Source organism: Myotis yumanensis, unplaced genomic scaffold (assembly GCF_028538775.1).
Source record: "Myotis yumanensis isolate MYYU_CA2020_CCGP unplaced genomic scaffold, mMyoYum1.0.hap1 SCAF_18, whole genome shotgun sequence".
Taxonomy (NCBI): domain Eukaryota; kingdom Metazoa; phylum Chordata; class Mammalia; order Chiroptera; family Vespertilionidae; genus Myotis; species Myotis yumanensis.
Genome location: NW_027223769.1, coordinates 40,072,341 through 40,094,028, shown reverse-complemented (window position 1 = coordinate 40,094,028; position 21,688 = coordinate 40,072,341). Strand labels below are relative to the sequence as shown.

At 60.4% G+C, this 21,688-nt stretch overlaps 1 protein-coding gene across 1 annotated transcript in view; it reads right to left on the bottom strand.

Annotated features, from left to right (window-relative positions):
• ZNF536 (zinc finger protein 536) overlaps nucleotides 1-21,688 on the bottom strand; it is a 286,091-nt gene that overhangs the window by 175,645 nt on the left and 88,758 nt on the right. The window contains 1 exon segment of the mRNA XM_070398529.1: nucleotides 20,501-20,611. The gene's annotated coding sequence lies outside the window, so the exon portion shown is untranslated.

Genomic DNA, 21,688 nt, shown 5'->3' with positions numbered 1-21,688 from the left:
CTCCCCCCAATCCAGCCCCCCAATCCAGCTCCCCCCAATCCAGCCCCCGCAATCCTGGCCCGAGGAGCAAGCACAGCCGCACCCCAGAGCTGAGGCCGGGGCACAGGAAGTGCGCTGTGTGCTGTGCTATCCGCGTGTTGTGCTGTGTGCTGTGCTCTCTATGGGCTGTGTGTTCCGTGCGCTTGTTTTCTTGCCAAAATATTACCCCCTTTGTCTTTGCGCAAAAGAGGCCGCGCGGCCCCGTCTGTGGGGCGCGGAGACGCTGCCAAGCGCCTTTCTCGGGGCGGCGCCGGGCCCCTCCCAGCCTCCCCGGCTATATTTTTAACATAAAAACCCTACATTTAATTGGTTATGCATCTCTGTTCTCTCCGCACTCCTGGATATCACAGAGAAACACATTAGTACACAGCAATTAGTGCGGTGGCAGTAAACAACTAAGGCAGCATTGCGCTGTGGGTGATTAAATAGTATTACTCTTTATTTTTTATGGTGCTCTCGGAAAGATGGAGGAGAGCGAAGATGCCCGTCTCCACTCCGATGCCGGGAAAATGCACTAACAGGTGGCCGCGCGTCTTCCTAGGCGCCATAGACACCTTGCGCTCCCATCCAGAGAGAGCGCCTCTGTTTTTTTATTTATTTTATTTTTTTAATGAAAACAAAAAACCAAAAAAAAAAAAAAAACCACCTCTTTCTTTTGTACATGCCGGGGCAGTATTTCTCATCCTCCCGCCACCAGCTATTTAAGCAGAAATATTATTTCCTGGGAGTGATGGCGTCAGGAGGAATAATGCCCTGACCTTCATCACCATAAAAAAAAATAAAAATAAAAGAGCTTCCTCTCCATGGAAATGTCCGCCCTAGTTTCTGTCTTTCCAAAGAGCGAGCCCAGCATCTGGGACCTGTGACCGCGGGCGGGGGGGCGGCACCTGGCCCCTGCCCACCTCGCGAGCCCTGACGCCCGGCTCTCCCTCCGCATCGCAGTGCGCCCTGCGTCTGTCCATCCATCCTCCCCCTCCCCGGCCCTGGCACCTCTTCTGCGGCATCTGATGAAGTTAACAATGTGCTGCTATTTGCATGCAGATCCGTGGCTCTCTCTCCAGCTGCTCCCAGCCTGGTCTCTCTCCGCGGTGACAGCGCAGCGTCCCTCAATGCGATCTTTGTCGGGCCCAGGTGTGCGCTCCTCGGGGGCGCCGCCTTCCCCGCGAGGTTTCTTCCCGCCGCATCGAGGAGGCTCTATTACGGCAGGGCCACATCTGGAGGCGAGTTCTCCTATTAATTATATACTTTTTACCGCGAGGAAGACAAATTCTGAGAGATGCCGCATTGTTGGGGGCTGCAGTTCCCTCGCGCGGGCGGCCTGCGTCTTGTTTTGTTTTGTGTGGTGTGTGTGTTGTTTTTTCCCAGGCATTTCAATATTTAAAGAGCCATGAACGGAGGGAGGGGGTGGATTTCTAGGAACAGAGAAAGGAGCGACGTAGACGCGTCGTGTCTGCCGCCTCCCACCTGGCCGGTCTGGGGAGAGGCTCCACCTGAGGCCTTAGGGGCGAGCAGGGGCCGGAGCTGGGGTTGGGGGCAGGGGGCAGAGAGGCCTGTGCTCGGGAATTTGCTTAAAAAGAAGCAACTGCTATGAACGTTCAGCCTGTCTGCTCCCGGCGGACATGAGCTCAGGGCACCAAACGCGGACGGTTGGACCCCTCCACGGCCCAGAGCAGAACCGAGTGGAGTCGGCGCCGCCCAGATGCTGAGCATGCTTGTGGGGAGGTGGGGGGTAATTTCCGTGATTTCCCATCGGGTCTGAGGCGGAGGAAGAGGAAAATCTAGAGCTGAGTGTCCATCTCATCTTCCTGGAAGACACGGCTTTGCCCAGAGAGCCTGGAAGTGACTGTCGGGCCACGTGGGGATGTTCCTTTAAAGGTCCTTCGGCCGCAGCCAGATCAGATGGGACGGGGACGGACCACAGGAAGTTGAGAAGTTCCAACAGCTGCGTCGCCCCTCTCTGAATGGGTAGTGCATCCAAAGGGCTAGGAAATGTCACTTTTGATTCAAAAATTGTTTTGTAAAAGGATATGTACTGCGTGGACAAGAGTCCATGTATGAGCGTGTGTGTGTCCTGTGCTGAGGAGGCAACACACGCACACACAAACATACACATACACAAATACACACAAACATGCACACACATATGCACAGACATACAAACACGTGTGTGCACACAGCCATGTGCATGAACAAACACGCGTGTGTATACATACATACACACACACACACACTGAAAGGTGAATGACTTTAAGAACAAGGATCATCGAAGTGGGACCATTCTCATTTTTCCAGCAGGTGAAAGCCTAAGCAGGTGTGGCCACGTGGCCAGCTCCTATGACAACCATGACGAGATCGCCTTTGCCAGCGTCTGCCATAGGAGAGAGCCCGGCCAGTCCCAGCAGTGCCAGGGCGGCTCCCACCAGCCACACAAGAGCAGGGACTTCACAGGAGCAGGGCCTGTGAGTCCTGCCTCTGGAGTCCCAGTTCCTGCCCCCGGCAGAGAGCTGCCTCTGCCCACGGTGCCAACCCCGTTCCCTGAGCATGACCCTTTGTCTCAGCCCGAGGTGTCTGCCACGGAGGGAGGCAGCCGGGCCTACACTCGGCCCCTCTCTGGACCGACCGTGCGGCAGCCTCAGTGTGCCCAGCTGGCGACGGGAAGCCCACGCCCCGCCAGGTGGGTGCCACATGCAGGAACAGACGATAAAAAGGGCCCAGTTCACTGAGGTTATTTCTTCCTCGTGAATCAGCCGCCCCTCCCGCTCCCCAGGGAGATTGGCTGCAGAATGAGTCCACGACACTTAGCAATCTATGCTTTTTTTTTAAAGACACATTTTTAGGCAAATAATACAAAGAGAAAGAATCGTGTTTTCATACGAGTCTTTGGGGGCCACGGGCCTTTTCCGGGCCCCTGCTCGCCGGCCTCCCGGCCCCCTGGCCCCCCAGCCCCCCAGCCCCCCACCCCCTCCCGCAAATCCAGAGCAGAGGAGCAGATGCAAACGGACAGGATGACATCACTGGGTGGCATGTGGCACGGGGGGGGGGGGGGGGGGATAAGCAAAGACAAATGACATTTTGCCGCGATGGCGTGCTACTTTCGTGGGGGTGGCTTGACTTTTGGCCCAAACGCATATGCCAATGGCGGGGCGAACTCCAGGGACCCACAAAAACGAATGTGTGCTCACAGCTGTACTGTACTCCACGCAGATGACATGTTCCGGGCGCCGCGGCCACCGCAGAATGCTAATTAACATACTGGAGCGATGAGAGCGGCTGCGAGGGCCTTATTGTTCCATTATTTCACGAGGCCCAGCTGCCTTTGTTTATGCCACTTCTCCGCGCGTGCCACAGGTTTTTTTCCTCCCAAAATACTACCCCCGTCCAGCGTTAATATTTAAAAAACAAAGGGGCGGCAGATTGCCGTTTCTGTGCCGGGCTCGAACCGCGGCACCGTTAAGCTGCTCTGGTTCGGCGCTGAGAAATAATTGAACAGCCGTGGCCAGCCGGCAGCCCGCGTCCGGGCACCACGGCTGCGGGCGCGGAGCAGGCTCGCGCACAGCCAGCCGGGCATCGCCTAGGAGGGTGAGAGCGGCCAGCTAATGGGAGCCTTTAGCAGAATCAATACCCTAACAGCCCCTCGAAATGAACGTGATTTTTTACACGGAGCGTCGCAAACAATAAGCGCGGGGACGTGCTACCTGGGGCCCGCGAGGAGGCCGGGATGCAGAATTAAGGAGCAATTACATTTTTTTTTTTTTGCAAACTAATATTACAGGCGATTATTAAAAACAAACACTTTCAAAAAGATGGACTTAGCATTAATAATAGGAGGGCACCAGCCCCCCATACCCCACCTGATTAATCATTTTTTTACACTTTTTAATAGCTGTTTCACCTGCTGGCTGCGTGATCGGGCTGCTGCTAAGGACGGATATTGATGACGGAGGCAGTGATGATTCCATGGAAAGCCATATTTAAAGCTTGTTTTCGGTTAAAAAAAAAAAATTTTTTTTTAAAGAATTTCATAACCTCACTCAAGAGAATGCCGTCTGCCTGCTGATTTCATTTTGCTTCTTTTGCCTGGATGGGGCGTCAGCGTGTTCTATAAACCACGGGTGTTCTCGGATGGTGCGGGGCGCGATCTATACATACAGCAGGCACGTGCCATCACGTCCGGGGAGAGGCGCTGGCTGGAGCCCAAAGTGTTTATGGCGCGTGGCTCCCGCGCAGAACAGAAGGCCCTGGCGTTTCATGTCGGGTTTCCCTCCACGCGCCTCGGTCCGCACCAGGTACCGCAGTTGGGGACATGCGTCACGCCCCGCGCAGACCCTGGCCACCAGAGGGTGCGTTTCCATCTGAGAGCTCTCCCCCCAGAAGCCCGGCCCTTCGCCAGGCACAGCCACACCATCGCTCAGGACCGCACCCCCCACCGGCCACTGCCCCCCACCGGCCACCACCCCCCACCGGCCACTGCCAGGGAGCGGCTTTCTAAGGATCAGCGGGGAAACTCAGCTCCGCGGAGACCCGCCTGAAGGGCCGTCTCCCCCGGGCCGTAAGGAGAGGCGTTCGGAGCTCCGCGTCCCCCGGTGCGTGTCCCCGGGAGGGTGCCACAGGTGTGTCACCTTCGAGACGGAGCGCTTGCTCAGCTGTGGCCGTCCCCCCACTGTGGACACAACATAGATTGGGCTTAATTGGATCCAGGAGCGAGCTAAATTACCAGCCGCTCGGCGCTCCAGCCCCCAGCCAGCGCCTACATCAATAATAAACTTTCGGTAACCGCGCAGCCTAGGACGGCCTTTTCCTCTTCACCTGAACGTGGAACGGCTCTATTCTGCTGACAGCCACCGAAGGAATTCCTTGTAAAAACAAATAGAATTGGTTTCCTTCTCAAAAATAAAAATGAAAAAAAAAAATAGCTGCCCTAGCCGGTGTCAGGCTCCTCCCCGGCCCGGGCCCTGGTCGGGGCTTGTGCAGGAGGCAACCAATCGATGTGTCTCTCTCACATCGATGTTTCTGTCTTTCCCTCTCTCTCCTACTCTCTCTAAAATCAATGGGAAAATATCCTCAGGTGAGGATTTAAAAAAAAAAATAGCCGGAGAATTACAGACGGGATCCAGGTAAATAAGGTTCAATGACACACACACATCTCTTCCTGGGGAACCTGCGAACCTTACGGTCTGAGAGGAAGTCGTGGGGCCTCGTGGCTTTGCATCTGTGAGAGAATCTACCCTCCTCCCTGACGGGTTTACCGGGTCAAAGCCACCGCCAGTCACATCCCCGCCCGGACAGCGAGAGCCACGTCCAGGGCTGACTCCCCACGGACAGGCCGGGCTCCCTTAGACACGGCCGAGGTTGGACCTCTCCATGTCACACATTCACGCTTAGTTTGCAAAAACAAAACGCAGAGCCCTGGCTAGTTAGCTCAGTGGTTAGAGCGTTGGCCCACACACCGAAGGGTCTCGGCTTAGATTCCCGGTCAAGGGCACGAACCTCGGTTGTGGGTTCCCCAGCCCCAGCCGGGGTGCGTGCAGGAGGCAACCGGTCCATGTGTCTCTCACATCCATGTTTCTCTCTCGCTCTCTTCCCGTCCTTCCTCCCTTCCACTCTTGCTATGAATCAATGAAAAAAAATATCCTCAGGTGAGGTTAAATAAGTAAATAAATAAAGACACAGGGCCCTGCGCTACCCTTAATTTATAAATACGAGATCAAGCCCTTTCGCGGGCAGAAATAACGTCTTCAAACAACATACAGGGTTCCGCCATTTGGACGCATTTATGACAACCTTAATCCCACTTAAACTTGGTAAGCATTCCATTGGGAACCTAACCTTGTGCTGAAACTGATCAAAGGTAGTCGCAGCGAGGCCACGGAACCACTAAATCCATTATAGGTCACGCACACGCACATCCGAGCGGCCACCAGACGGCCGGCAGCTCCCGCGCAAACAGCAGAGGCCGCGGTGGGTGGACGTCCGCGTGGAGCTCCGGACAGAGAGGACGCGGCTGAATCTACTTCGTGGGGCAGTGGCTGCGACGTCGCAGGTGGACGCAGACAGGCGGGTGGGGAGACACGCGTCCTCCGGGGCCACTCCCGCAGAGCGCCAAGTCCGCCAGCCCTGCCCACGCGGCTCCCTGCAGCCTACGAGGGGCGCTGCTGGGGACCGCCTCACCGCCCCTGCCCCGCCGGCTGCACCTCGAGGCCCACTTGCTGAATCCCCACACACGTTCATGTGTCCACGTGGCAATTTAAGAAAATCACGTCAGAGGTGTCAGCTTGCAAAACTGGCTGAATCCCATGAAAAACCACAGATTTCTGACCTCCCTTGAAAAGCCTGAAGGTCTAGCAGCCCCAGATCCACGTTCCCATGAGCCCCTGAGGGCACGCGTCCCACTCCGTGCCATTCGGAGGGAAGGGGCCGCCCGGTCAGGACGCGTCCCCAAAGGCAAGCTGGGGGCGGACGGGGGAAGGGGACCTCAGGTTCCAGGCCTCCCGCCGGGCTCAGCCTGCACGGGGCGGCCACGGCCGGTTCTGCCCCACAAGTCCCTCTTCGCGGAGGGTCAGGAAGTGCCTCTCCACCCAGCCACTCGGAGAAGAACCTATAAATCCTGGAGGACAGAAGGAGGAGGGAAGAGACCAGGCACCAAGCTCAGAGGACGGAGACAAGGTGGGTGGTGGAAGACGGGGGGGCGGGGAGGAAGGGGTCTTTAACCACCTCCAGCCATCACTGCTGTTAGCCGGGGAGGGCAGACGACGATGAATGTGGGACAGGCGGGAGCAAGAGAGGTGGAGGTGGTAGGTGAGGTCAGTAAAGCGGGAGACTCCACGGGTCATCACTCCCTGTGGTCAGTGGTGCTGGGAGCCACGGTCAGAGCCACAGTCAGAACCACAGTCCGGGTCACAGTCGGGCCACGGTCAAAGCCACAGTCGGGACCACAGTCAGAACCACAATCGGGGCCACGGTCAGGGCCACGGTCAGAACCACACTCAGGGCCACAGTCAGGCTCTAGACTCTTACTCCTCACCACGAAGCTGGGCCAGCCTCAGGGCACTTCCTGAGGCTCCACCCTAGACCTCCTGAATCAAATACACATTAAAGGCCCTCGTCCACCCACCAGACAAAGTGGAAGGGGCCGGCCTCCCTGCTGGCCGGGGCTTTGCCACGTGGGGGCGTGCGGATCTGGATTGCAAAGGAGTTCCCATGAGGGAAGGTGTGCTCGCAGGGATCACACGGTCGCAGGGATCACGGGCTCCCAGACCTCCCAGCTGGATGCTGCTCTTCCCGGCCATCCACAGACACGACCCCGCAGTCAGGTGGCATTTAATTAGCATCAGACTCTTCCACTTCGTACGTTACAGCCTCGCCTGAGGCACTTCATTTGGAGAGGACCCTGGCACTCCAGATTACAATGAAACATTAGCATGTCAGCGGGAGCTCTTCACGGCGCGCGCCCTGGGCGCCAGCCCTCCACACCCGCGGGCACAGCACACCCGCCGCCCGGCTCCCGGCAGGAGACACTTGGTTGTCGGAGGTCAGGCTCGGACCTGCCAACGTGGAAAGAGGCTGCACCGCTAGGAAGCGAGAACGGGAGATGCTTAGCCTGGTCAAAGCTGGAGCCGAGCCCGGCCGGCGTGGCGCAGGGGTTGAGCATCGGCCTATGAACCAGGAGGTCACAGTGCAGTGACCACAAGGTCAGAACCACAGTCAGGGCCACAGTCAGGGCCACAGGGCCACGTGTGGTTCTGACTGTGGTTCTGACGTTTTCCTGGTTGAGCATCGACCTATGAACTAGGAGGTCACTGGTCAGGGCACAGGCCTGGGTTGCTGGCTCCATCCCCAGTGGGGGGCGTACAGGAGGCAGCCCATCCATGATTCTCTCTCATCATTGATGTTTCTCTCTCTCTCTCTCCATCTCCCTTCCTCTCTGACATCAATAAAAATATATTTTTAAAAAGCCGGAGTCAAATCTTCATTCTTCCACCTGGATTTTCTTTCTGTCTCTCGAAACCACCAGCCGGGCCTGCCACGGGGCCCAGGCTGCCCGCGGACCACGGATGCACAGGGCGACCTCAGCTGACACACAGACAAGCTTCTTCAGAAAAACAAATATTCATGTTATAAGTTTAATATTTAATATAAAAATATACAGGGGGGGCAAGAGGGAGTCTACAGTTGTGAGTACGCGAAACCCAGAGTTCCTTCTTGTATTATCGATCCCCTGTCCTAGTGTCTTCCCTAGGATCCCCTGTAAATCTCTGCTTGCCCCACCTGGCATCTAACTGGCAGGTCAAACCAGAGATTTCTTGGATATTATTACTTCACAAAGCTAAGTATAATAGTTAATTAAAAGAAGTGTGCCCTTCATACTTAAAAAAAAAAAAGCCCTAGCTGGTCTGGCTCAGTGGGTAGAGCATCAGCCTGCGGACTGAAGGAACCCAGGTTTGATTCCAGTCAAGAGCACATGCCTGGGTTGCAGGCTTTATCCCCAGTGGGGGATGTGCAGGAGGTAGCCAATCAATAATTCTCTCTCATCATTGATGTTTCTCTCTCTCCCTCTCTCTTCCTCTCTGAAATCAATAAAGATATATTTTTTAAAAAAAGAAGTGTGCCCTTCAAAAAATATTAAACCTACAAGCAGGCGCAGGATAAAGATGGAAACGGAGGCATATGGATGAGGAACGTGGCCCGCGGCCGAGTCAGCGCACGGGGTCATTCCCAGCAGCCACGGTGCTGCCCCCTCGCCTCCCTGCAGGTCTTGTCCGCCGGACGCCTGGCCCTGCTGGCCCTGGGCCCGTGGGACTGTCCGAGGCGGACGTGGGCTCCGGTGAGGACCTGGCTGAACCCTGAAGGCCAGACCCACACAGGTTCCTGCCCCTGCCAGGGCGGCCACAGAGCTGCGGCAGATCCCACCCCTTTAAAGGAGAGAACGAGAAAGAGGTGGGAGAGCGAGAGCGAGAGCGAGAGAGAGAGAGAGAGAGAGAGAGACAGAAGAAGGAGGAGGTGGAGGAGAGGAGAAAAAAGGCAGAAACAGGGAAGAAAAAGAAGGAGAGAGTTAGGGAGGGAAAGAAAGAGGGGGGGGGGGGCAGAGAGACTGGCTAAAGGCCTTATCAGGAAGAAAAATTTTTAAATGCACACACTCTATTTATGCCCCGAATAAACAAGATAATTAAGCGTTCACTTCCTAAGTTGTGCCTTGGTTTCAAGATCAGCCGTGGCCGAGAGTGTTTGGATTTCGGCGAGCGTGTTGGAGAGCCGCGGGCCCTGACCCTCCGACCGGGGAGCCGGGCGCGGCCAGGGCTCTCACGCTGGGATCAAGGCGCGGCGCGGGGAGTTGAACAAACTAACATTCTGCCCTTGGAATGGAAGAATCAGTGGGAGACCTGACGAACCTGCTAATTGCTCCCGCGTCCGGCCTGCTCTCGGCAGCGGCACGCATCCTCGCGGTGCCCTGGGAGCGGGTGGGGGCGTGCGGCGCGGGTGGATGCCAGCGTGGGGCTGGTAAAGGCGGGCCCTTTCGCGTTATGTCCAAAAGGCCAACCCGCTGTGCACGATCCGTGGTCCTGGCCCGAGAACACCCCGGTGGGCTGGACAGTGCAGGCGCCCCCCCCCCTCCCCGCCAGCCCAGCTGGGCCTCGCTCTTCCTGAGGTCCCCCTAAGCCAGTGGTTCTCAACCTTCCTAATGCCTCGACCCTTTAACACAGCTCCTCATGTTGTGGTAACCCCCGATTTCATTGTTACAAATTGAACATCATTAAAGCATAGTGATTAATCACAAAAACAATATGTAATTATATATGTGTTTTCCGATGGTCTTAGGCGACCCCTGTGAAAGGGTCGTTCGACCCCCAAAGGGATCTCGACCCACAGGTTGAGAACCGCTGCTCCAGGCATGCGCCCGCCGCCGATGTCCTTTCTCCCTCCCCAGTCCTCAGCACCAGGTTCTGAGGCGGCCCTCAGGTGCCCGGGGCCTGGGTGGGTCCTGGGTAATCGCAGATGCCGGGCGTGGCAGGCGTCTCTCACCGTCAGACATCCGCCACGCCTCCACCCCCACCCGCTTGGATCCTAAGTTCCGACGATACAGCTCTGCCCCGTCCCCAGTTTTCCCACTGTCCCCCCTCCACAGCCTCTGCCTGGATCGGCCGCCACCCCCCCACCCCCACCCCCACCTGCAAAAGCATCTGGAAAAGTCGTGCTTCCTGCAGGCAGCGCTCTCTGGCCTTCTCCCGGTCTGTCTGCGTTTATGAAAAGCTCCTGGTCCCCTCAGTCCGGGTCCAGGCCAGCTCGCCCCGGAGCCCTGCCCGAGTCGCACGCCAGCCCAACGTCTGCTTTCTTTTCTTAACTCTCACCTGAGGGTGTGTTTTTAATTGATTGTTAATAATGTTTTTTTATTTTTCAATTAGAGTTGAGGTATTGATTTTTAAAAAGAGAGAGAAAAACATCGATGTGAGAGAGAAACATCGATCGGCTGCCTCCTGCATGCACCCCGATCAAGGATCAAACCACAACCTGGGTACGTGCCCTGAGCAGGAATCAAACCGGTGACATTTTGGCAAAAGGGAGGACGTGCCAACCAACCAAGCCCCCACCAGGGCCCGACATCCGCTTTCTTAAAGGGACTGCAGAGCCGCGCACAGCGCACGCTCAGGATCATCGCCAGCCCCTCGTCGCCGGTCAGCTGGGCGCTCAGGCCTGACGCCCATGCTCCGCTGGCATCAGAGGTGGTGTGGTCACCTTGTCTCTGTGCCCAGCCTCTGTGTCCTCTTCTCTCTGCACGGTCACCCCGTGCGTAGGGTGGTAGCCGTCAGAGTCCCCAGCCGCGCGTCCCTTTAGCCTGCGTCTGTGATGCTGGGGGCCGGGCCTCGGGCCGTGCTGACTGACCACAGCTCTGGGGTGGCTCCTCCGGGAAGCAGTGCCCCTGAGGCGACGCAGGCCTAGGTCCCCACTGAGCGCCCGCTCCCCGCCAGCTCCCCAGGCGACGGGGAGGATGGATGGGGTGTGGTGTCCACGGGGCTTCCCCAGCTCACGGGCAGGAGGTGGGCCTGCGCGTGGAACCCAGATCAGTCTGAGCTGATGTCAATCCTGCTTCTCTCTGACTCTACAAGAGCCAAGAACAGCCCCCAGGCCGTGTTCAGGGAGTAAAAGCAAAACACGGCCCTGGTGGCGGGTGAGCCTCAGACACAGAGCCTTCCTGAAACCCTGCTCCGAGGCCCTGCTGCGGGGGAAGGCCCGGGCCTGGCCTGCGGGGCCTGCAGCCCGACCTCACTGAGCGCACAGGGGGCTCACCGACTGTCAGGACCAACAGCACCGCCCGGTGACCCCTGGCCGTCGGTTTCACACGTGCTCACACACACATGCACATGCATGTACATACATGTACATGTGCGCATGTATGCACAGATACATACATGCCAGGGAAGGCTGGACTCCCGCACACGGGGACGTGGGAGGAGAACAGGCTGTCTGCCTCCCGCATGGCCCCCGCCTCGCCCAGGTCCGGAGCAGGAAAGGCTGCGCCTGCGGTTGGGCCCCTGCTTCTTGTGCACAACCTCCCGGTTCTGCTTTCGGCAGCAGCCCTCAGACACGGCCAGTCACAGCCCCACGTGCACGCGGCGCTGAGAAACCCCAAACAGAAGGGGGGTCTGCCCCCCACCCCCGGTTCTGGAGATGGGAGGAAACTGAGGGACGCTCGGGGCCCAGGAGGGACAGTCTCCACTTGAGGAGCAGCTGCTGCCTCAGTTTACCCCTGTGCCCAGAGAACAGAAGGGACCGGTTGGAGGAGGGAAGAGCCACCCTGGACGGAGCTGGTACAAGGCAGGCCCTCCCAGGGCACCCACAGGCCTGGCCGGAGCAGCGACGGCAGGGAAGCAGCGAATGGCCACTGTGGGCAGTGGAGCTGCCCGAGTCCCGCCCTCCCCCCACCCACCTGCAGCCGCCTTTGCAGCAAAGGCTGCTGGGAGCAGGCCTCGGCCCCGTGCTCACTGGGAGCCCATCCTCCTGGGTCCCTGGATGGCACCCTCGCCCCGGGCACAGCTGCTCGGCTCAGGGGAACGCCAGCCGGGGCTCGGGGAGCTGGGCCTGGGTGACCACTCACGGGGACCAGGCCGCGGGCAACGGTGACGGCGAGCTCCCACCCAGACCCCCCTGGCTGCACCTCTGCACTGCCGGTGCCACCCTGCAAGGGACAGACAGACAGACGGCCGGGCGGCCGGCAGCAGCGGGCGGCGCCCCGGGTTAACGGGCCTCTTTCTCTGGTCTGTGGTCTATTTGCAAAGCTGACCTAATGCGCGGCCTCGTCGCTCTCAACCTCTGAAGGGCCCAGAGGGACACAGGGGCCTTTGTCTAGCGGCAAACAAAGGCAAAGTCATGGCAGGGTGGCCCCAAAGTGACGTGGACACACGCCCGCCCGCAAGGACCCCGCCCGCGAGGACCCCGCCCGCGAGGACCCGGCCCGCAGGCTCAGCGGGAAGGGGCCGGAGGAAATGGGATCCCGTGCCCACCCTGCTGCCCCCCTGTGCCTCTGGGACTGGCCCACCTCAAGCCTGGGGGGGGACGGGACGGGACACGTCTCTGTCCCACTAGCTCCCACAAAGAGGAGTGTCTCCTAAAAGGAAGGTCACCTTCGTTGACGCTGGTCACCTGGACGAGACCAGGCCTCACCCCTGACTGCCTCCCTCGAGTCAAACCCCAAAGCCTGTCAATCACAAGCTGGTGCAAAGCAGAAAACACCATTATTAGCTCCATAAGCACGGCTCAAGTGCCGGTAAAGGGGACGGATGTGAAATGAAGCTTTGTTTCTAGGGAAGGAAGGAGGGAAGGAGAGAGGGAAGAAGGGAGGGAAGGAGGGAGGGGAGGAAGGGGGAGGGAGGGAAGGAGGGAGGGGAGGAAGGGGGAGGGGAGGAAGGGGGAGGGGAGGAATGAAGGAGGGAGGGGAGGAAGGAGGGAGGGGAGGAAGGGGGAGGGAGGGGAGGAAGGGGGAGGGGAGGAAGGAAGGAAGGAAGGAGGGGAGGAAGGAGAAAGGACAGGAGCTGCACCGCACGCAGCAGCTCCGAGCTCCGGGGAGGGCAGGCCACCCGGCGGAGGGCTGCGTGGCGGCCTGGGTGGCAAGAAGGGTTAAATTTATGTTCCATTACAAGTCCCCCCCCTTTTTTTTTTGGTTTCATCTTCTCAGTAAAACACATAACTTAAAATGAAATCAAATATTAAAAATGACAGCCTCTATAAGTGCCGTGAGTAACTTCAGGTCACGGAGGGAGGGCCGCCGGCGAGTTGTCAGGCACTATCTGTCAGAGTGAATTAGAAACAATCAACAGAGACTGAGAGGGAAGGTGATTGTTATTAAGCGGCCGGGCCGGCGCGGCTGCCCAGATGTGGTCATGCATATCAAGGACAGGAAGCAGCAGTTTAATTCAGGAAGCCCCGGCGAGCAGGGCCGCGCGAGGAGAAAAGTCCTTTGTCGCTAATAAGCTGGAAGTTACTTTGATAACAGCGGGGTGAGCCTCGAGAATAAAACACAGCTCCTCCTCGCCACACACCATCAATATCGCCGAGACGATGGGCAGGGGCGCGGGGCGCGGGCGGGCGGGAGGAGCCGTCGGCCTGCCTGCCAGCCGCGGGCCAGGCCAGCCCCAGGCCCCTCCTGCCGGGCCGGGCTGCGTCTGACCACAGCGCACCCGCCGTCACCCTCCAGAAATGTCACGGGGCGGGAAGAGGCGCGCGTTTCCTGCCGCCCGTGTCTGTGGCGGTGGGGAAGGTGGAAGGCCCGGCAGCCGCCTCGCCATAATGAAGCCCGTGGATGCAGCAACGAGAAACAATTTCCCATGCAGACCAGGCCGGGTTTCCTGCGAAATTACTTATGCAGCGTTCCGCAATTATCCTGTGATACTCGCAGGCAACAGTCTGACAGCCGTTGTGCAAACAATAAAGGAATTACGGAAATAAAAACAAATAACGTTACACCCGCGGAAAGGGCAGGCGGCGTGTGCCCGGGACAAGGGGAGCCAGGCCGCCCCGCCCCGCCCGGGCACCTGCCCGCAGCCCCCAGCCGGACGGGTGCGGGGCCGCCTGCGTGCCTGGCGGGGGCACTGAGGACACGGGCCACCTTGGCAGGAAGGAGTGGCCCTGGGACCAGGAGGGTCAGGGGCTGGATGGCCCAGCAGCCTCTTGATTTCCTGTCTCACCTGCTGCCTCAGGGGAGGCAGGCCGGTCTGTCGCCCAATCAGACGCATCCACCATCCCCGTGTCCCCACATCAGATTGTCAGGTGTCCCGTGGCTCAGGTGTCGGGGGGGAGACACAGAGGGTGGGATGCGGAGGCTACAAAGGACATCCTGTCCACCTTCCTCAGAGGTGAGGGGGCAGATCTGGGAAGGAGGTGAAGGAACCGTGTGCGGAAGGCGGGGCGCCCCGTCCAGCCAGGACCCAGCCTTCCTGCCACAGGGACACGGAGCGGCAGACGGAGGCCAGCGAACCCCAGGGACAGAGCCCGCGCTGTCGGGTGGATCAGGGCGTGGCTGGCCATGCCTGCTGCGTGTGTGCTGCGTGCTGTGCGCCCACTGTGTGTGTGCTGTGTGTGTGCTGCGTGCTATGTGCCCACTGTGTGTGTGTGCTGTGTGCGTGCTGTGCACCCACTATGTGTGTGCTGCGTGCTATGTGCTCACTGTGTGTGTGCTGTGCTCCCACTGTGTGGCCACTGTGTGGCCACTGTGTGCGTAAGTCTGTGCGTAAGTCTGGGCTCAGTGCTAGGTGGGGGAGCCTCAGGGGCCCCAGCTCTGTCCGGTCCACAGACACACTTGCATTTGCAGAAAGAATTTTTAAAACTTAAATTCGCTGCCAACATTGGGGCGAGCGGGGAGGAAAGAACCAGATTTTTTGCACTTACTTCTCTTTCCTTAAAAACGGTGCCTCCTCGGGAGAATTCTGCCCTCATCCCCACGTGCTGCCCTCGGTAGAGCGGGGGGCGGGGGGGGGAACCTTCGGGGCCAGCTCTCCCCAGCTGGTCTGCGCGCGGCCCGCTTCCAGGGAGCAAGGCGGCCGCCCGGGGCCCAGCAGGCCAGGCCGAGGCTCTCTGGGTGGCCCTTCCCCAGGGACAGTCTGGGGCAGAGCCCAAGGCCTCCAGGGCCGAGCTGGCGTGAGCACCCTGCATGCTGTCCAAACCCCGTGGTCTGCAGCCAAGAGGGGACCCACAGGAACGCGTGAGGGGCAGGTGTCAGGGCCTCGCCACCCGGGTCCTGGCCTCCTGGGTCTGGGCGCGGCGACGCCGTGGGCTTTGCAAGCCCTGCATTGCCGGGTGTCCAGAGCGCCGTGCGGCTGGTACACATCGGCTGTGCTGAAACGAAGGGGCCTCGATGGTAGTGATGACACACAGCAGAGGGTCAGGGAGCCGCCACGGCCGTGAGAGACGCTGACCCTCACAGCGTGCCGTCGGCTGCCCCGGCACCTGGGACCGCTGGGCAGGCGAGACCCGGCCCTGCCCCCCGCAGCCCCTGTCCCCGACTGCCGGGGTGGTCCTCAGCTGGGCCCAGGTGTAACTGCGGCCAGCACTGGCCCTGCCGATGCCCGGCTGTGACCTTGGGCACCCTGCCCTCTCTGGGCTTGTCTCCTCGCCCCTCAGGGAATGGCAGCCGTGACCACAGAGGTGCTGCCGCCCGGGTCTGTGGGTCAGCGAGCGAGGACTCCTGAGCAGGCAGCTCCGCCGACAGCCGCTCCTGGGGTGACGGGCCCGCGCTGCTCCCGCCAGCACTCTCCGCTCGGGAGCACGCCCTGCAGGTGAGCAGCCGCTGCTCGGTGTTGGGGAGCCCCAGAGGGTGGGATGCAGAGGCTGCTCAGTGTTGGGGAGCCCCAGGGGGTGGGATGCAGAGGCTGCTCGGTGTTGGGGAGCCCCAGGGGGTGGGATGCAGAGGCTGCTCGGTGTTGGGGAGCCCCAGGGGGTGGGATGCAGAGGCTGCTCGGTGCTGGGGAGCCCCAGGGGGTGGGATGCAGAGGCTGCTCGGTGCTGGGGAGCCCCAGGGGGTGGGATGCAGAGGCTGCTCGGTGTTGGGGAGCCCCAGGGGGTGGGATGCAGAGGCTGCTCGGTGTTGGGGAGCCCCAGGGGGTGGGATGCAGAGGCTGCTCGGTGCTGGGGAGCCCCAGGGGGTGGGATGCAGAGGCTGCTCGGTGCTGGGGAGCCCCAGGGGGTGGGGTGCAGAGGCTGCTCAGTGTTGGGGAGCCCCAGGGGGTGGGGTGCAGAGGCTGCTCGGTGTTGGGGAGCCCCAGGGGGTGGGGTGCAGAGGCTGCTTGGTGCAGGGGAGCCCCAGGGGGTGGGATGCAGAGGCTGCTCTGTGTTGGGGAGCCCCAGGGGGTGGGGTGCAGAGGCTACAAAGGGGTGTTCCACGGAGGGGCCGCTCTTACCGAGGGCAGCACGTGGGGATGTGGGAGAATTCTCCCAGGGAGTCACCGTTTTTAAGGAGAGAGCAGTGAGAAGGAATCTGGTGCTTGCCCTCCTCCTCCCGGTGTGGGCAGCTAACTGAAGTTTTAAAAATCCGTCTGCAAATGCAGGCGTCTGTGGACCGGACAGAGCTGGGGCTCCGGGGGCTCCCTACTTCGCACTGAGCGCAGGCCCATGGACTGGGGGGCACAGCACACACGGCCAGCCATGCCCCGAGCCGCCCCGAGAACCCGCCCCTCCGCTGACGAATGATCACGGCTCAGCCTGGAGGGAGCGCTTCCCGTGTGAGTGGGAGGTGCCTGCACCCCCAGGCCGGGCACACCGTGGTCCCCAGACCAGGGGGAGCCAGGAGCCCGCCACCTGCAGCTCAAACCACGCCCACGGCTCAGGCTCGGGCTGCCCGGGAAGCTCCTGTCGGGGCATGGTCACGTGTCACCCGTGCAGCTGGCCACCTGCTCTGCACCCACAAGACCAGCAGTGCTGCCTCCCAGCGTAGACCTGTCACCAGGACACCCCCCCCCCCCCCCGCCCACCCCCGTCCCAGGCCACAGCAAACAGCCTGCCAGGAGCCGCTCCCAGCCACTCGCAGAATTCCAGCGCCTGCCAGCACCTCCCTGCCTGGGACAGAGGGTCTCTCCAAACACACCCTCCGATTAAAAGCATCAGGAACATGCCTGGCCGGTGTGGCTCAGTGGTTGAGCTTCAACCCAGGAACCAAGAGCTCTCCAGTTGATTCCCCGTCCGGGCACATGCCAGGGTTGCACGCTGGATCCCCAGTAGGGGGCGTGCAGGAGGCAGCTGATGAGTGATTCTCTCTCATCATTGATATTTCTATCTCTCTCTCCCTCTCCCTTCCTCTCTCTCTAAAAATCAATGAAAACATATTTTAAAAATAAATAAGTAAAAGCAACATGAACGTAAAAGGAAGTTCCTCACTAGGGTCTGCAAAGCCACCTGGAATCCAGATCACCTGAGCCCAGAGCTCAGGGCCCCAGCATCGCAGGCCTGCGGGCTGGCCCTCAGACGTGGCTAGTTCCTCCCCACCCCAGGCCCTTTGCAGGTGCTGCTCCCTCCAGACCTTTGCCGGCTGTCTCCTCCAGGCCCCTCATCCCTATCACTGCCATGTGCCTCCTCAGGGGCCATCCCTGACCATGGCCCCTCCAAGCGCAGAGCGGCCCTGCCCCATCTGTCACCATCCGCTCTGTGATGGCCTGTTTCCCCCACCCTCCCAGGTAGAAGCTCTCTGGGGGCGGGGACCTGGTCTGTCTCCTCCCGGCTGCTCCATGGCCAGGGGCCAGGCTCCCAAATCAGGAGGAAGGCCCCTCATGGCATGGCCTGACCATCCACCAGCTGGGCGACCGGAAACTTCTGTGACCTCAGTTTCCACGCCTGGAAAATGGCACTAACGCCGTTTCTGCCTGCGAGGCGGCCGGAGAGGGTGAGCCCAGGTCCTCCCCAGGGCCCGAGGCCAGCCCTGCGCCCCCACCCTCCCTCTCGGCTCAAGTCCACTTGCTCAGACTGTGTCTCCGGCACAGGGAGAGTCACAGGTCTCGATCCCCACGCCGCCAGCGGCTTCCGGGCCTCTACCGGGATCTCTACCTCCCAGCCGAGCTCTCCTGGTGCCGATCGGACGCCACACAGAACCCCGCACACATGCCGGCAATCATCGTTATCGCACAGAAACTACCATTACCCGCGCCCCTCGGTGCTCCCAGAGCACCCCCTCTGCAGCGCGAACTGCAGTCATTACCGCGAAGGCCGCTGACTCACGTCCACACGGAGCCACTCGGGAGCCACGCGGGACAGGCACCGGGGCCAGGTCCCCCCACGCCCTGGGGACTGGGGGAGCCACTCTGTGTCTGTCGGGTGGGGGAGGGAAGACCTTGTGGGCGCTGAGACAGCACAGGGTCCCTCGGGAGGATAAGGCTGGAGGGTGCACAGCCGGGCCTGGTCCTCCTGAGCCACCTGGAGCCACGTCAGGGTCGACAGTGGGGGGCGGGGGTCCCATCGCCAACGTGGAGGAGAGGCTCCCAAGGCGGGTGGCTGGGGCTTCCTGCGACGGAGCTTCGGGGTGGCCGTCTGGTTGCCCCACCGCTGCCTGTGCAGCATTTCGAGTAGGACTTTAAAATGTCAGGCCTTGGAGGGCGTTGGGGGAGAGCGTGAGGGCTGCGTCCCCACCGGGACCTTCAGATGTCCAGACACTGCTCAGCCAGCTCGGCCGGGTCCCAGGGCCCGGGGACAGGACCACACCAGGGCCTGGAATCCGAGTGCAAGGCCCACAAGACAGCAAGAGGCCGGGAGGGCGGTGTCCGTGTGGCCCATCTCCAAGGCCTGGCCCCCTTCTGGTTTCCAGGGCGCAGAGCTCGCTCTGGGAGGGGACGTCCCCATCCCACACACAGCTCCCAGGACCCGAGGGCCACCCCGACACAGCGTCCCCAAGCGGAACCTCCCCGCCTCCCCGCGGCCGATGCCCAGGGCGCGGCGCCCTTCACCATCAGGCCCCGGTGGCAGGCTGCCTGGCGAGGCCAGTGCCCATCTGTTCAAAGCCTTCGTCTGAATCACGGGACTCATTAGACACTGGGTGTGGCCCTGTCTTCCCTTCCCATTCACCGTGGATCAAGGGGCCACGGCAGCCCCCCACCTCCCTCCTCTCCCCGCTCAGGAAGCAGGAGCCCGGGGCCGCACCCCAAAGCCAGCCCGCCCATCGCCCTACCCAAGGCCCCAGCACCCGCGCCGAGCTGGGCCTCCCGGCGCTGTGAGCATCCACACGGCAGAATCCCCACCCCCCACCCCCGATGGAGCAGCCACACTGTAAGGCTCCTGACTCCCCCATCTGTGTTTGCCTCCCGAGAGGGAAAATAGTCTTTGCAGACATTCCCGTCTCTGGCAGGCGGATCCTAAACCTTACTGGCACCCGCACGCTTGTTTTCCCAAGCAAACAGCCACGGAGCCGAGAGCGGCTCTGCCTGGGAGATGCCGGGGCGGGAGCGCGCCAACAGCACCTTCCGGGAGCCCCAGCCGCCAGGAGCGGTGGGCGGCCGCCTCCCCAGGAGCCCGGGCCCCGGGGAGCCTGAGAGGGAGGCCCGAGCCCGAGCCCGAGCCCGAGGCCACGCCGCCCCTCTCCTTAGCGCGGGTCACACCGCCAAGCGGCTGATGGAAAACACCCACCGCAGTGTGAAATCAACACGTTCTCACTCCAATAGACGGAAAACAGCCAGCCCTTTCGCTGCAGACACGCTCTCCCCCCGAAGTCCGCGAGGCAGTGGCACGGCACGCGGTCCCTGTCCCCGTCCGCACAGCGTCCCCTTGGACGGCACCAGCCACAGGTGTCCTCGCCCGCCCTATCTTCCCCCGGCCCCTGCACCTGGGCGACTGCGAATACACCCGATCGGGCGCTGCCTGCGGAGCCTCCCTGAGCGGGGCCTGTATCGACGGCCGGGATTTCAACGTTCCCTTTCGCTTGTGACGTCCTGTGGCACATCGCAACCATGTCGACGGAGACGCACCGTCACACTGTCACGGGGAGTCGCGGGTCTCAGAAAGCCATTTCAAACCTTCCCTTCGATTTGGTTGTGGCAAAACCACTCCGAGGAATACGGGCGCTTCCAGAACTAGAACGTGTCAGCGGCACCTCGGGACTGGGAACTGAAGCCTGGAGTTCATCGCGGCAGAAAACGTCAGGAAAAGGTGAAGAGTGACACTGTGCCCGGCCGCCGTGGCTCAGTGGTTGAGTGTCGACCTACACACCGGTCAGGGCACGTGCCCGGGTTGCGGGCTCCACCCCCAGTGTGGGCTGTGCGGGAGGCAGCCCATCCACGCTTCGCTCTCATCATTGATGTTTCTCTCTCTCTCCCTCTCCTTCCTCTTGAAATCAATACAACGGGACATATTTTCATGGCCCCTTTGTTCCCTTCCCCACCACACAGCAGTGCCTCCGGGCACAGGTCCGGCCAGCACCTGGCCCAGAGCTCCTGGGAGGAGAGGGGGGCCTGTGGCGTTGGAGTTCATGTCCGGCCAAAGCCACCAGCACCGGGCGTCTTACCTTAGCTCAACTGCATGCTGTCGTAGGGACTGTCAGTCTGGCGAGAAACACCCTCGAAAGGAGGCAGCTGGCCCGGGCACTGACAGCTTGCGGGAGGGCCGTCCCAGGTCCCTGTCACAAGAGAAAATAGAGAAAGAAACGACGTAAAGTGAAATGTAACCAATCCGCCCCATCCTGGCGACAGGCGGGGGTCAGGGAACTTCACCGGAAAAGGTGAGAGAGGAAATCCAAGCCCCGGGTGGGAGAAGGAGCGCCTCGCCCCCGCCCCCGCCCCCACCCCCACCCCCACCCCCACCCCGCGCGAGGCCACGGGTGACGGCTGGAGACACCAGCGCTGGGACCTTTCATTTCCATCAGATCAATAAGAGCTTATATTTATCAGGGCTCCAAGCAGCTGCCAGGGCTGACAACCTCCACTTTATTTTCTCACTCCTGGCGCAGGATCGGGGCAGAAAGGAGAGGAGACGCGCGTTTCATGCTATTTACACCTGAAGACACAACCCCATTAAGAGGTCCTGTTTGTTAAAGACGCGGGGGCGGCGAGGACGCTGGCGGGAGCAGGAGCCTCTTTGTTCTCCCCATCAGGCTCCCTCCTTAGCCATCCGGACCCAGCCGGCAGGTCGCCCGACACCAAGTCCAAGGGGTGGGGGTGGGGGGGTGGGGGGGCCACTTTTTCTTTTTTTTCTTTTTTTTTTGGTGTCCCAACTTACCATTCGCAGAAGGAGAAAGACGAGGCTTTGCTGCTAAAACAGTTACCACTCTCATCATCTGTGCACCAATATTTGCTATCAGGCATTCTAAATAGATTATCACCCGTCCATCTGTGTCGGTATTGATTTATCGGGCGGGGAGCGGCTCTGGAATGGGGGGCTCCGGGATGAATCGGGGCCCGGCTCAGACACACCAGCCGTCACTCAGGAGCCGTGCTCCCCGCCAGCCCGGCCCGGGGAAGGAGCAAATGATAAATCGCTTATAATATACCGATCCAAACCGATATGCAAATCTTGTTTTTTAAATATATTACTTGAGTAAAAAGAGGCGTCATTAACATATGAATGCCGCATGCAAATGACGGTGACAGCAGATGTTGGTGCATCTAATTGACCTATATGTGAATTGCATCAGAACCCTTAACTCTATTAATTCACTCCCCAGTAGCGAGCGATTGTCCAAAAAAAAAAAAAAAAA